This window comes from Hesperophylax consimilis, chromosome 25 (genome assembly GCF_061612785.1).
Source record: "Hesperophylax consimilis isolate HC1 chromosome 25, BYU_Hcon_1.0, whole genome shotgun sequence".
In the NCBI taxonomy this organism is placed as follows: Eukaryota; Metazoa; Arthropoda; class Insecta; order Trichoptera; family Limnephilidae; genus Hesperophylax; species Hesperophylax consimilis.
The window spans coordinates 495,296-507,853 of record NC_142860.1 but is presented as its reverse complement, the minus strand read 5'-3'; the positions used below and the strand labels follow the sequence as shown (position 1 = coordinate 507,853).

Genomic DNA, 12,558 nt, shown 5'->3' with positions numbered 1-12,558 from the left:
CGCACAGGCCAACAAATGCCCGAATTTGTTTAGCATTTTTCGGTATAGGAAAATCTTTAATACTATCTATCTTACTTGGATCAGTGCGAAGTCCCTGGGAATCCACCATATAGCCCAAGTATTTAAGCTCGGCTTTACAAAATTCTGACTTTTTTAAGTTAATGGTGAGACCCGCGTCTCGTAGACGTTCGTACACCCGATTTAACAAGTTTAAATGTGATTTCAAGTCTTCCGATACTAATATAAGGTCATCTAAATAGCAAAAAACATTATCATCGAAATCAGGTCCAAACAATGCATCCGCTAGTCTTTGTAATTCGCTAGGAGCATTTTTCAAACCAAACGGCATGCGAGTGAACTCAAAGAGGCCCCGCCCAGGAACAACAAATGCTGTCTTTTCACATGATTTTTTGTCCAAGGCTATTTGCCAAAATGCCTTGGAGAGGTCAATCGAGGAAACATATCTGGCACCGCCCAGTTTATCTAGGATACGCGCAATATAGGGAAGAGGGTAACTATCACGTACCGTGACGTTATTAATTTTTCGAGAATCAAGGCAGAATCTAGCTGTTCCGTCTTTTTTTGTTACAATTATTACTGGACTGGACCATGGTGAACGAGAAGGTTGAATAACCCCTAATTTTAGCATTTCATCAACTTCTGTTTCTAATTGTTTCTGCCGTGCGGGTGAAAGAGGGTAATACCGCTGTTTGATGGGTGGTCCTGTTGTAATTATTTTGTGTTTAACTAAGTGTGTTAGACCTAACCCCTTTTTTTCAAAAGAAATTGACTCGAATTTTTTAACTATTTTAGAGAGTTCCCTGTTCTCTTCAATAGTTAGGGATGAGGCTGGCCGAATAGCCCGCAACCCACTAATATTTCCTTCCGAAACAGGAAGAGTAGCTTTCGAAAACAGTTCCGGTGCGATGTGGAACTCCTTCCAAAAGTTAACTCCTAGAATAATTGAAGGCGACAATGTCGGGATGACGTAGAAAAGAATTTCCTTTGTGGATGATTTATACGTGACCGGCAATGACATTGTCCCTAAGACTGGTTGGTTTGAACCGTCCGCTGTATAAACACTAAACTTAACTTTAACTAACTTAATACCTAATTCCTTAAAAATTTTATAACTATTGCCTCCTGGACATGACAATGAAGCGCCGCTGTCTAGCATTCCACTGTAGAAATTATTTATAATATGTACATAAGTATAAGGACGGTTATCATTTTCAATAGCCATCTCCCGTGGCAGCGGGCCCACTGTTCCGGTTGATGGGGATGAAAGAAATTTATCAACTATTCGGAGCCAACTCTCCCACTCGCTTTTCCTCTGCGCCAAGGACGGCTTGTAGCAAGAGAGACTCCGACCTAGTTTTTTGACTTTTTATGAGCTTTGTCATTGATAGCTCCCACTTTAGGATTGTTAGACCTTGAATTTTTCTTCCTGCAATCTTCTATAACGTGTCCCGATAGTTTACAATATGAACAGAATGGTTTATTGTAAAACGTTCTAGAATTTTCGTGTTCAGTTTTTATATATGTGTTAGAAGTAGAAGAAGACGGTTTATTGTATTTATAATTATTATCTCTGTTTCCAAGACTAACTTTAGTATAGTTGTTGGAATAATTGTTGTTATTTGGTTTTCTGTACTGATTTTGGTTATAACCTTGGTGTCTATGCATATTATTATTATTAAAATTAGGTGTTTGTCTAGCAGTACTATCAAATTTCTCCGGTTTATTAGTGACAGGTAAGTCTACTTTTGGTTGAGAAACGTTGAAAGATACGAAATCATCCGACAGTGATGCATAAGATTCCAAGTTGCCTGCATGAGTAGTCAATTGCTCGAATGTCGATATATCTCTTGAGACTAGTAAATTTGTATACATAGGCAATAAAGCTTTTTTTGCCAACCGCAAAAGTTCTAATTCCGGTAGTTTAGCTTCAAGCATATTGTTTAATGATTTCATTCTGAGAGTGAATTCTAGCACTGACATACCTTTAGGTTGTGTCATGTTAAATAGTTTTACCTTAAGATCTGTTTGAAGGTCGTTTGCTTCAAATTGTCTTATCAAAAGTTTTGAAAGATCGTCCCATTTCAAATCCTGAGTGTAAATAGACCTGAACCACAGGAGTGCTAAACCTTCTAAAAGATCAGGAAAAACGCGTACAAGATGATCCTGGTTAAAATTTTTTGTCCTACATTTCTCCTCAATTAATAGTAAGAATTCCCTTACACTACTTTTTCCGTCATATTTCAGTTTCCAACCGTCTACGTTATTTGAGTGTGAGTCCCTATAAATAATCTTCGTTTGTTTAATTATGTGGGCTTTCTTAATGGTTGTGTCGTCTAATTCAGAATCCGATGATTCAGAATTCACTTCACTTATAGCAGGTATTTTAATCTCTTTATTATAAGCGCGCGCCTGTAAACGTAACTCATGAGAAGTCGACGATGGATCAATATTCCTGTCTTTAAGTTCTTTAATGAGAACCTCCTTCGAAGCCCCATTGATATTTGGTATTGGTATTGGTGAAGACATGATTACGTTCTTTGATGTTCAGATAGAAAGAAAGAAGTAAAAGAAGAGAAAAATAAATATTTAATTTTTTTTGTTTATAAAACAAAAGAAACTCTTCATTGACGGCTGTAGTATCATTAGACGTAATATTAGCTCAACTTCTATTGTACAATTGTGAAAAAAAACAAAAAAAAAAATTGTTAAAAAAAATATGCTCCACCCTAATGAGAATTGCGAAAAATGGACCACCCTATTATATTGTGAAACGTTATTAAACGTCGGCCTAATGTAATTGTCAATCAAAGATATCATTTAATTTGGGCGAAAAAAAATGACGTAGGTATGTATATAAATAATATTGAGTGTTTGTTGACTTACGAGTAATTAAAACGCATATCGATTGTAATGTGGACTTACAATTTGTATTGTAGAACGCCGACATAAATGTTTTTAATATTATGTATATTAGCGTAAAAATCTAATAATATTATAAAACGCAAATATGCCTTGATCAAACAAGTGAATGACATCGTAAAATAATCGTAAATAATTATGAATTAGACAGTTTGACATAACCTCCCATATAATCATCTTGTTTACCAATTAGTGTTGACATAAAATTTGACAGCTACAAAAGCATAGATAAATCATAGATTTCATGAAAGATGAAAGTTTACGCAAGATTTTACCATAGAATAACGCAAATTATGAATTATCGTTACAAGAATACTGAGTGTATTTGAGGTTATGAAACAATATTCAAATCACTTGACATATGTGATACAATATTATGTCAATTAATCATGAAACATTTCACCAAAATCAGCACAACATGCAATCACCACGAGCCAAAACACGTTGAGGCGCCAATTGTTACCGGCCATATTTTATATTAAATGCCATCCCGAACTTTGCAGATTTTCTGCGCGCCAATACTCGGTCCTCGAGTAATGTTCGGGATGGGCAGAGCATGAAACTGTCGCCAAGGCATGGGCACACAAAGGATTACAGGTTCTACTGATTGTAGTGAAATGAAAGCAGTAGTTTTGTTTTTGCACATTATAAAACATGGAGAATATATTTAAGTAAACATGTTACATATTATGACTCGGCACTTACCCCCAGGGATCAAAAATTGGTTCTTAATTCTATCTAAAACTGATTAACCACTTAATTACGGAAAGTGAGCGGGGAGCTTCCATACGGCCGGCGGTGGTCTGTCCCAGACAGATCGAGCTGGCACCATCAGGGCTTTGGTCCAGGAGACGGGTCCAGCGTCTCCGACAAGGTGGCTGATAAGCGGTTCTGGAGCGTATCGGGTCTATCGTTTATGTAACATTAATGGAGCGAATCCATCCATTGAGCTGATCGGCAGATTACTTGAGCGGGTGCCGTCCGGGCTTGTGATTTTATTATCCGTATCTTATTAAGAAAAATACGGCTTGTATCGCGCCACTAGAGGTGAATGCTTCATTTCCCGGAGTCCGCGGAATAACGATTTGCAAGGGATCGCGTATATAAACTTCAGTAGAACATTATTTGTGATCTTCACGAACACACACACGGTCATCCATTATACGGACGTTTATTTAATAGAGCCTGCACCGACTTGGTTTTTGTAAAAAAGAACCGAATAACCCGCATCAGGAATACTGATGTACACTTTTTAATACGATCGCCCATCCAGGGTAAAAATGAATTATAATCTAATTGACTGTGCGATCATTACACGGCCGTCCCGCTCGTGTAACAATTCCAGAGTACCCAGCGAAAGGAAACGGAAACAAACAATGGACTGCCCGGCGGTCTATTTGTTGCCAGACCGTGCTCTCTATAATTTTAATCAAAATTAATGCTATGAATGGTACTTGTTCTGAAGAGGTGTTAAAAATAATTACTTTTAAATAAGACTTAACACCGCTTCATAACATGGTCATTATTAACATTTGTATTATATCTCATTTTTAAGTGAATTCTATTTCGTCTGTACGTGTTACCATAATAATCTTCAACAATATAAGACCTGTTACATTTTAATTTTTCCTTGACCACAGCTGGTAACCAATTACTTTTAGGGTTTTTCTTAAAATACACATAATCTCCTGTTTTAAATATAGACATAGGTTTTGCATTGACATTATAATATTCAGAATTTTTTGAATTATTTTTTTCAACGCAGTTTTTGTAATCTGAGAATCTTACAACCTTTGGTTTTAATTTAATTTGAGTTAAAGGAATATTCATTCTTAAAGTTCTAGACATTAATAATTGAGCAGGTGACGGTAAATTGGCTTTAGGTGTGTTTCTATAATGTAATAGAGCTATATAAGGATCTGTATTTGTTTCTTTTGACTTTTTTAGAATATTTTTTATAATTTTAACAGAACTTTCTGCCTGACCATTAGATTGAGAATGATATGGACTAGTAACTACATGTTCTATATCCCAATCATATAAAAATGATTTGAATTCAATAGCTTGAAAAGGCGGACCTCCATCAGAGACTAAAGACATTGGTATACCATGACGTGCAAAAATAGATTTTAAGTGAATTATGACATTTTTTGCAGTAGAATTATTATTTAGGAAAGCAGTTTCAATAAACTTTGAATAGTAATCTGTTACAATGAGGTACGTTTGATTATCAAAATACATTAAATCAATACCTACTTGTTGCCATGGAAACTTGTTAATTTCATAATTTATCAGTGGTTCCTTCTGATTAGAAACTTTAAATTTATTACATATTTGACATTGCTCAATTAAATTTTTTATATCTACAGTGATACTAGGCCAATATAAAGTATCTCTAGCTAATCTTAGACATTTGTTTATTCCTTGATGTCCTTCATGTATTTTGTTTAACATTTCTTTTCTCATAGTTTGAGGTACTAGCAATTTATTACCCTTAAATATTAACTCATTAATGACATGAATTTCGTCTTGAATATTATAATAACATTTTAAAGTGTAATGGACTTTATCTTTGCTATTCGGCCAACCTTCATAATAATATTTTTTTAATATTTGCATAGTTTCATCCAAAGCAGTAGCATTACTCAATTTTTTACGATATTCTTCACTAATAGCTAAGTTCATATATATTGAATTTACATGACAATGTAGATCAGACTCATAATCGGGTATATAATGATCTTTTAAAGCTGCTCTAGATAAAGTATCTGATATATACATTTCTTTACCTGGGACATGTGTAACATTTAAATCATAAGATTGAAGAGCTAACATCATACGTTGCAATCTAGCTGGTACATCATGTAAAGGTTTTTTAAATAAATAGACTAAAGGTTTGTGATCAGTTTGTACTGTCACTTTGTTACCATAAATATACTGATGAAACTTATTACAACCAAATTGTATGGCAAATAATTCTTTTTCAATTTGAGCATAATTTTCCTGCGACTGTGTCATTGTTTTTGAACTATATGCAATTGGACGGTTATTTTGCATAATAACTGCACCTATAGCTGATTTTGATGCATCGACTGATAAAGTTAGTGGTATTTTTGGATCATAATGACTTAAAACTGTTGCATTTGAAATAGCCTCTTTCAAAATTTTAAAACATTTTTCACAATTTTCATCCCAAGACCATATAACATTATTTTTTAATAAATTTCTCAAAATTTGTGACTTATTTGATAAGTTTTCAATGAATGGACCCAAATAATTTACCATTCCCAAAAATCTTTGTAAATCTTTGACATTTTTAGGAGACGGCAACTCTAAAATAGCTTTGACTTTCTCTTTGTCAACTTTTACTCCTTCCTTACTAAAAATATAACCTAGGAAACATACTTCCTTGACTAAAAATTTACATTTCGACTTATTTAATTTTAAGTTGACTTCTTTAGCCCTTTCCAAGACTTTTCTTAACCTAAAATTATGAATTTCTTCAGTTTCCCCATAAATTAAAAAATCGTCGACAAAAATTAATATACCTTCCAGATCTCCAAACAAATCTACCATAATCCTATAAAAAATTTCCGTTGCTGCGTTTATTCCAAACGGTAGTCTTAAATACCTGTACCTTCCAAATGGAGTTTGAAAAGTACATAAATCACTACTTTCTTCATCTAACTTCAATGACCAAAATCCAGAATAAGCATCTAGATGTGAAAAATATGCAGCACCTATAAGTTTTGATCTAATTTCATCAATATTTTTTAATGGAAAATATTCTCTCATTATGCAGTTATTTAATTTTCTAGGATCAAGACAAATTCTTAATTTACCTGACTCCTTGACAGTTATGACAACAGAATTTACCCAAGAAGTAGGTTTAGTGACCTTTTCAATGACCTTCATCTTGTCCATGCGATCTAATTCCTCACGAAGTCTGTTTTGTAAGGCAAATGGGACTTTCCTCGGAGGATCAACGCACGGAACGGCATCTTGACGAAGTTTGAGATGAACGACAGGTGGTAAACATCCGAGACCCTGAAAAATGTCATTATATTCAGTAAATAGGGTGTTATGATCATATTGAACATTAAATATTCTTTTTATAATTCCAAATTTCTGAATAGTTGGAAGACCTAAGACTGATTGACATTCTATATTTGTGACAAAAAATATTATATTACTTATGACATTTCCATTGATTTGACATACAATATCACAATGACCAATAATAGGTATTTTATTACCTCCAAATCCTGACACTTTTGTAAAAACTTTTTGTAAAATTGTATTACATAAATTTAACTTTTTAAAGTTTGTCAATGACATTACATTTATATCAGCTCCTGTATCTAAGATACAGTCTAATGTTTTATTATTAATTATTATATCTATGTGCCATGCTCGACTTGAATAATTGTTATTATTAATATTTCTGATTGTTGCAATAAAATGACCCTCAGTGAAATTAGCACTGTCATCATTGGGTTTTGATGACTCTAAGTTTAAATTTCTGACTTTATTGTGACAATTATTTTTAAAACAATATTTAGCAAAATGACCAAAAGAATTACATGACCTGCATTTGACATTGACTGCTGGGCACTTGTAGCGATGATGCTGACCACATCTTCCACATGGATTGATATGACCACTTGACCTTGGCTGTGATGATGATGATGGTGACCCATGACGACTTGAAGATCCATACTGACTTGATCTTGACTGTGATGATGAGAATGACGGTGAACCATGACGACTTGAAGATCCAAACTGACTTGATCTTCTTGAAGTTGACCCTCTTAGACTTGACTGACATGATGCTCTCGACTGTCTTGAAGTATTTTTATTATGACTGATTTGAAGAATATTTTCTGTGTGTGTTTGTTGGTTAATTTTCTCTGCATTGCTTTGTGACATTAAGATGGTTTTTGCAATTTCAATCGTTTTTTGCAATGACAATGAAGAATCTTGTAATAAGCGTTGACGGATATGATTTAAATTTGCACACATATTTGCAATAAATATGTCTCTTACCAGAGATTCTCTTAAATTTCCAAATTCACAATCCAAACTTAAATTTTCCAAGTCCAATAGAAAATTATTGATGTCTTCTGAATTATTTTGTTTTCGTGTAAAAAATGAATTTCTTATCATTGTTAAGTTTTTGTGAGGTGCAAAATATTCATCAAACTTTTTCTTGACTTGTTGTAGCGTGCTTGATTCCATATTTATGTTAAATGATTTGAAAATTTCCATACCTTTGGAGCCAATTGAATGAAGTAGAATTGCAATTTTTCTTTGTTCTGTAGCTTCTTCCAAACCTGACGCTACCAGGTATATTTCGTAGTCTTGCCACCAATTTTTCCATATTGAATCATTATTTATATTATTTGACAACACTTGCAGATTTGACAGGGCATGAAAATCATGTTGTATGTGTGACTTTTGCGCGTCCTTCGCAATTTTGAATTATACTTAATATTTTTCAATTTATATTATTAACATCCAACTTCCAGTATTATTATATTATTACTATTGACACCACTTCTGACACCATGTTTTGTTCTATTTAATGTGGATGACTTTATATTAAAACACTGATTGTATTTTATGAGATAGACTTTTATTCTTGTGACGGTTATACAGAGAGCTTGTTAGCATGACCACAGACGACAATACAATGTGTTACAATCACGTCTAGCACTAGTGATGTGCGACACCAATAGTGATGTTACAAGCAGAAGAAGAATTTATTTTTAAATTACAATAAAAATTGCATACCTAGTAAAATCTCTAAAACAACAAAATGGTTGCCGTAATTTCCATCTCATTTAAAACAAAAAGCAATGTCTCAATACGAAAAAAGTTTTCCCCTCTGTAAAATTTTATAAATATTCAATCCCTCCTTTCTCTTTCCCTCCTCTTATCTTTCTACCTTTCCACAGTTGATATATTATTCAAGTCACCATAAAATTAATGGTTTTCTAACTGCCAACATCTACTCCAAAGGTACCTCCCAACCTATTCAACAAAGAAAACAATTCCCCCTCTTTCTATTAAAATGTTGTTATTGAGCAGTTTATAATGTCTTTTCCCATAGCGTTGAATTGTTCAATAAACTACCAAGGTTGAAGGTGTTTTTTACACGTGAACACGCGACAGTAAAACTGTGGAATTAGTGAAGCCTTTAATGTATTAAAATTATTACTATTTTTATCCAAGAAGACAAACGATTTATCAATATCAGAAGATAAGGGAAAGAAGAAAATAAAATAATAGACAAGTGAAATGGAATGATATCATCAATTTGATAGTAAAAAAAAACAACCAGTTCAAGGCTGTTGTCGATTCAAAATATTTTCCCATTGACTTACTAAACATATAATATATTTATTTATTTATTTATTTTATTTTAAATGCACATTTACAGTTATGCATAACCAATAATAAACATACATTTTATTTTAATTTATTAAGTAATAATAGCGTTTTTGAACTGGTGAATATTAAGTTGGAAAATATCTATATCAGGGGACAGGTAATTTAGTAACATAATCATTTTTCCGAGCGGCATTACTAATGGTAAGTTGGTTCTGCATTTTGGAACGACAAAGGTTCTATGCCTGCGCGCTCTTGTATAATTGTCGGGGACATAAAACTCAAATTTTTCTATAATATCGGGAATACAGACGTTACCATTTAGAAGTTTATATGCTGTTATCAGCAAAGCAGTTTTCCTTCTATCGGTGAGGCTATTAATACCCAGCATGCCGGACAAAAAGGCTGATGGATATAACCAGGGATAATATCCGAAGTCTCTAAGATATAAATATCTCAGAAACTTCTTTTGTACTTTCTCTATCATTTGAGATTAAGTTAAATCCATTGGTCCCCATATTACAGAACCACTTTCCAAAATGCTACGTACTAAACTATAGTATAGCACACGAATCGCGGCCGAGCTGCAAAAATGTCTGGAGTTGCTTAGCACAAATCCTAGCATTCTTAAAGCTTTGTTGCATATCGTTTCTATGTGGACGTGAAATGTTAAGTGCGTATCAAATGCGATTCCCAAATCTCTTGAAATAACAATGTGCTGAAGAGATGAATAAGACATTTTGTAGTTATAGTAAATCGTTTTGTTTGCCTTGGTGTAGCACATAATGGAGCATTTCTTAATATTAAACCCTAATTTATTGGTATGACTCCATTCGACGATAGAATTTATATCACTTTGTAGCTGCAAGCAATTTTCCAAAGATTTTATTAAAAGGAATAGTTTCATGTCATCCGCGAATAAGAGAAACTTGGAAAATTTTATGCAATGGTAAATGTCATTGATAAATAGCGAGAAAAGTAAGGGTCCAAGATTCGACCCCTGTGGAACTCCAGAGTTTGTGATGAAGTTGGAAGAGTGGAAAATACCATAAGTTACGTATTGTTGTCTATTTGAGAAATAACTTACAAATAGACATAGAAGTTTCGCTGAAAATCCAAATTGGTCGAGTTTATTTAGGAGAATAAGCGGATCTACTGAGTCAAAGGCTTTTGCGAAGTCATTGTATATAACGCCGTACCTCAAAACTTCAGTATGTGATTGATTTATTCGAAATAATCTAAGAAAATTGACCTTGTTAAGTTTTTTGCACAGATTTGTTCCGTTGTAAAGATGTGGACGGAAAATAATAACGTTGACCTAGAAACTCCAGATAGGAAAGTTGTACAAATTCCATGGTAACAGATCTCCCCTTCCGAGAATTCGTAAATACAAAAATACATATTTCTTCCTTTCTTAGTTTCGTAATAAGCGTTTAATATTTTAGTACTTAATTTTTTTTATTTTAAAGTCCATTTTTTATTTCTGCAAGATGACCTCCGTGGTTGAGGGGTAAAGCTCTCGGATAGCAATCCTAGCACCATCTAAGATAAGTTATAGGAAACTAAGTGTACCTACATGCTTTTGTTTTGAGAAAATAAAATTATTGTCTGTTCAAAAACTACCAACCTTGTTTCATTAAAAACAACATATAGTATATTTGCGGCACGTTCCAAAGTAGAACATTTTCTCAGTACCGCCCTGGTTTAAGACCACCATTCAGAATTGAAATGTTGTTTTAAATGGCTTTGGCCGTGTTTGGTAACCAGATCCAACATTTTCTCTTCTCCTATCTCCTTCCCGTCCCCATTACCACCAGCCTCACAACATACCCTAATTGGGGAGCAAAAAAAAGTTTTATAGGTTAAAGAAATTTAAAAAAAAATAATTTAAGTCACAAGTTACAATGTTAATTTTCTTTTTAATACATCATTCATAACAATTATTTTGTTTAGATAATGTTCCTTTATTTTACATACAATTCATATGGTAACGTTATTTTGAAAAAGCTATTTCTTTATGTTTGTCAATTGCTTTGATTTTTTAAAATAATATCAATGGTGGTAGACGGGTGTGAATACCGCCGCCCCAGAAACCATTTATTAGGTAACCAACCTTTCTGCCTTAGGTTGCCTCAAATGGTTCACCACGTTTGGTGACTTAATAGATCTGCCAGAGTTCTTGCACCGCAGTGGGAGGGATGAATTCATACTCCTATCACTCCAGGACACACTGACCTCCAGATTCCTACCCATCCCTTATAATTTTTTTCCTCTGCATTTCCCTTCCTTCCTTCCCTAAAAAGGTATTCCACGCAGCATCTATAAAAATTATAAAGGCCATGAGAAATTATTTTTCTCAGGGCCTCCTATACGTTGCTACTATAAAAAAAATGTTGGTTGATTGCTTAAAAACCCATCATGCCATAATAAATCTATTTAATCCATTACTTACGAATTTTAGAATTTCGCTTGACAATTCTGAATTCAATCCTATCATATCATTTTACATTAAAAATCACTATGATATTCTTAAAAATATGTGAAAAGTTTTTTTTTTCTTTTTTCATAAAGCGTAATTGAAATGAGACATCACAAAGAAAATCCCAGCTTGATCGTTAGGAAAGAGATAAACTAATGAGATATATTTTCTACGAGCTTTTGGAAACTACATTATAATATTCAACTAGTAAAAATCTAGATCGATTTTTTTTATTTTGACTTTTCATTTTATACAGTAACCTTAAAAAGTATAACAAATAATCAGAAGTAATAATTAAATAACTTAATAAATAGCAATACAAATTTAAAATATCTCCATGGTAAAAATAAATGCCGCCAACGGGAATTGAACCCGTACCTTCTGATGTCCGGTCAGGTGCTCTGAAACACTGAGTCATGTCGGCTTATTACCAGATAATTCACTATGTACTAGTACCTCAATCAACAACTACTGATTATCATTTTTTTTTTTACCTGTAAACAACCAACTTTATTTTTGTAAGAAAGGCTTTGTAAGTGATAAATTTTCCACTAGATGGCGTTGAGACATATTATATCCACATTTGTTGTTGAAATATTTTGACTTGTCAAATATTATTATTTTTTAATGATAAACTAATGTTTATAAGACAAGGCTTTTCGTTGCATAGCATAATGGATTTCAAATAATTATAAGTTAATAACGACTACTTATTTGTTTTCCTTTATGCTATGCTTATAAACATTAGA

The 12,558-nt window shown here is 33.2% G+C and overlaps 1 protein-coding gene and 1 pseudogene across 1 annotated transcript in view; both read right to left on the bottom strand.

Annotated features, from left to right (window-relative positions):
* LOC149411418 (octopamine receptor beta-1R-like) overlaps positions 1-12,558 on the bottom strand; it is a 402,754-nt gene that overhangs the window by 139,954 nt on the left and 250,242 nt on the right. The window lies entirely within an intron of this gene.
* Positions 6,842-7,967, bottom strand: LOC149411422 (uncharacterized; annotated as a pseudogene).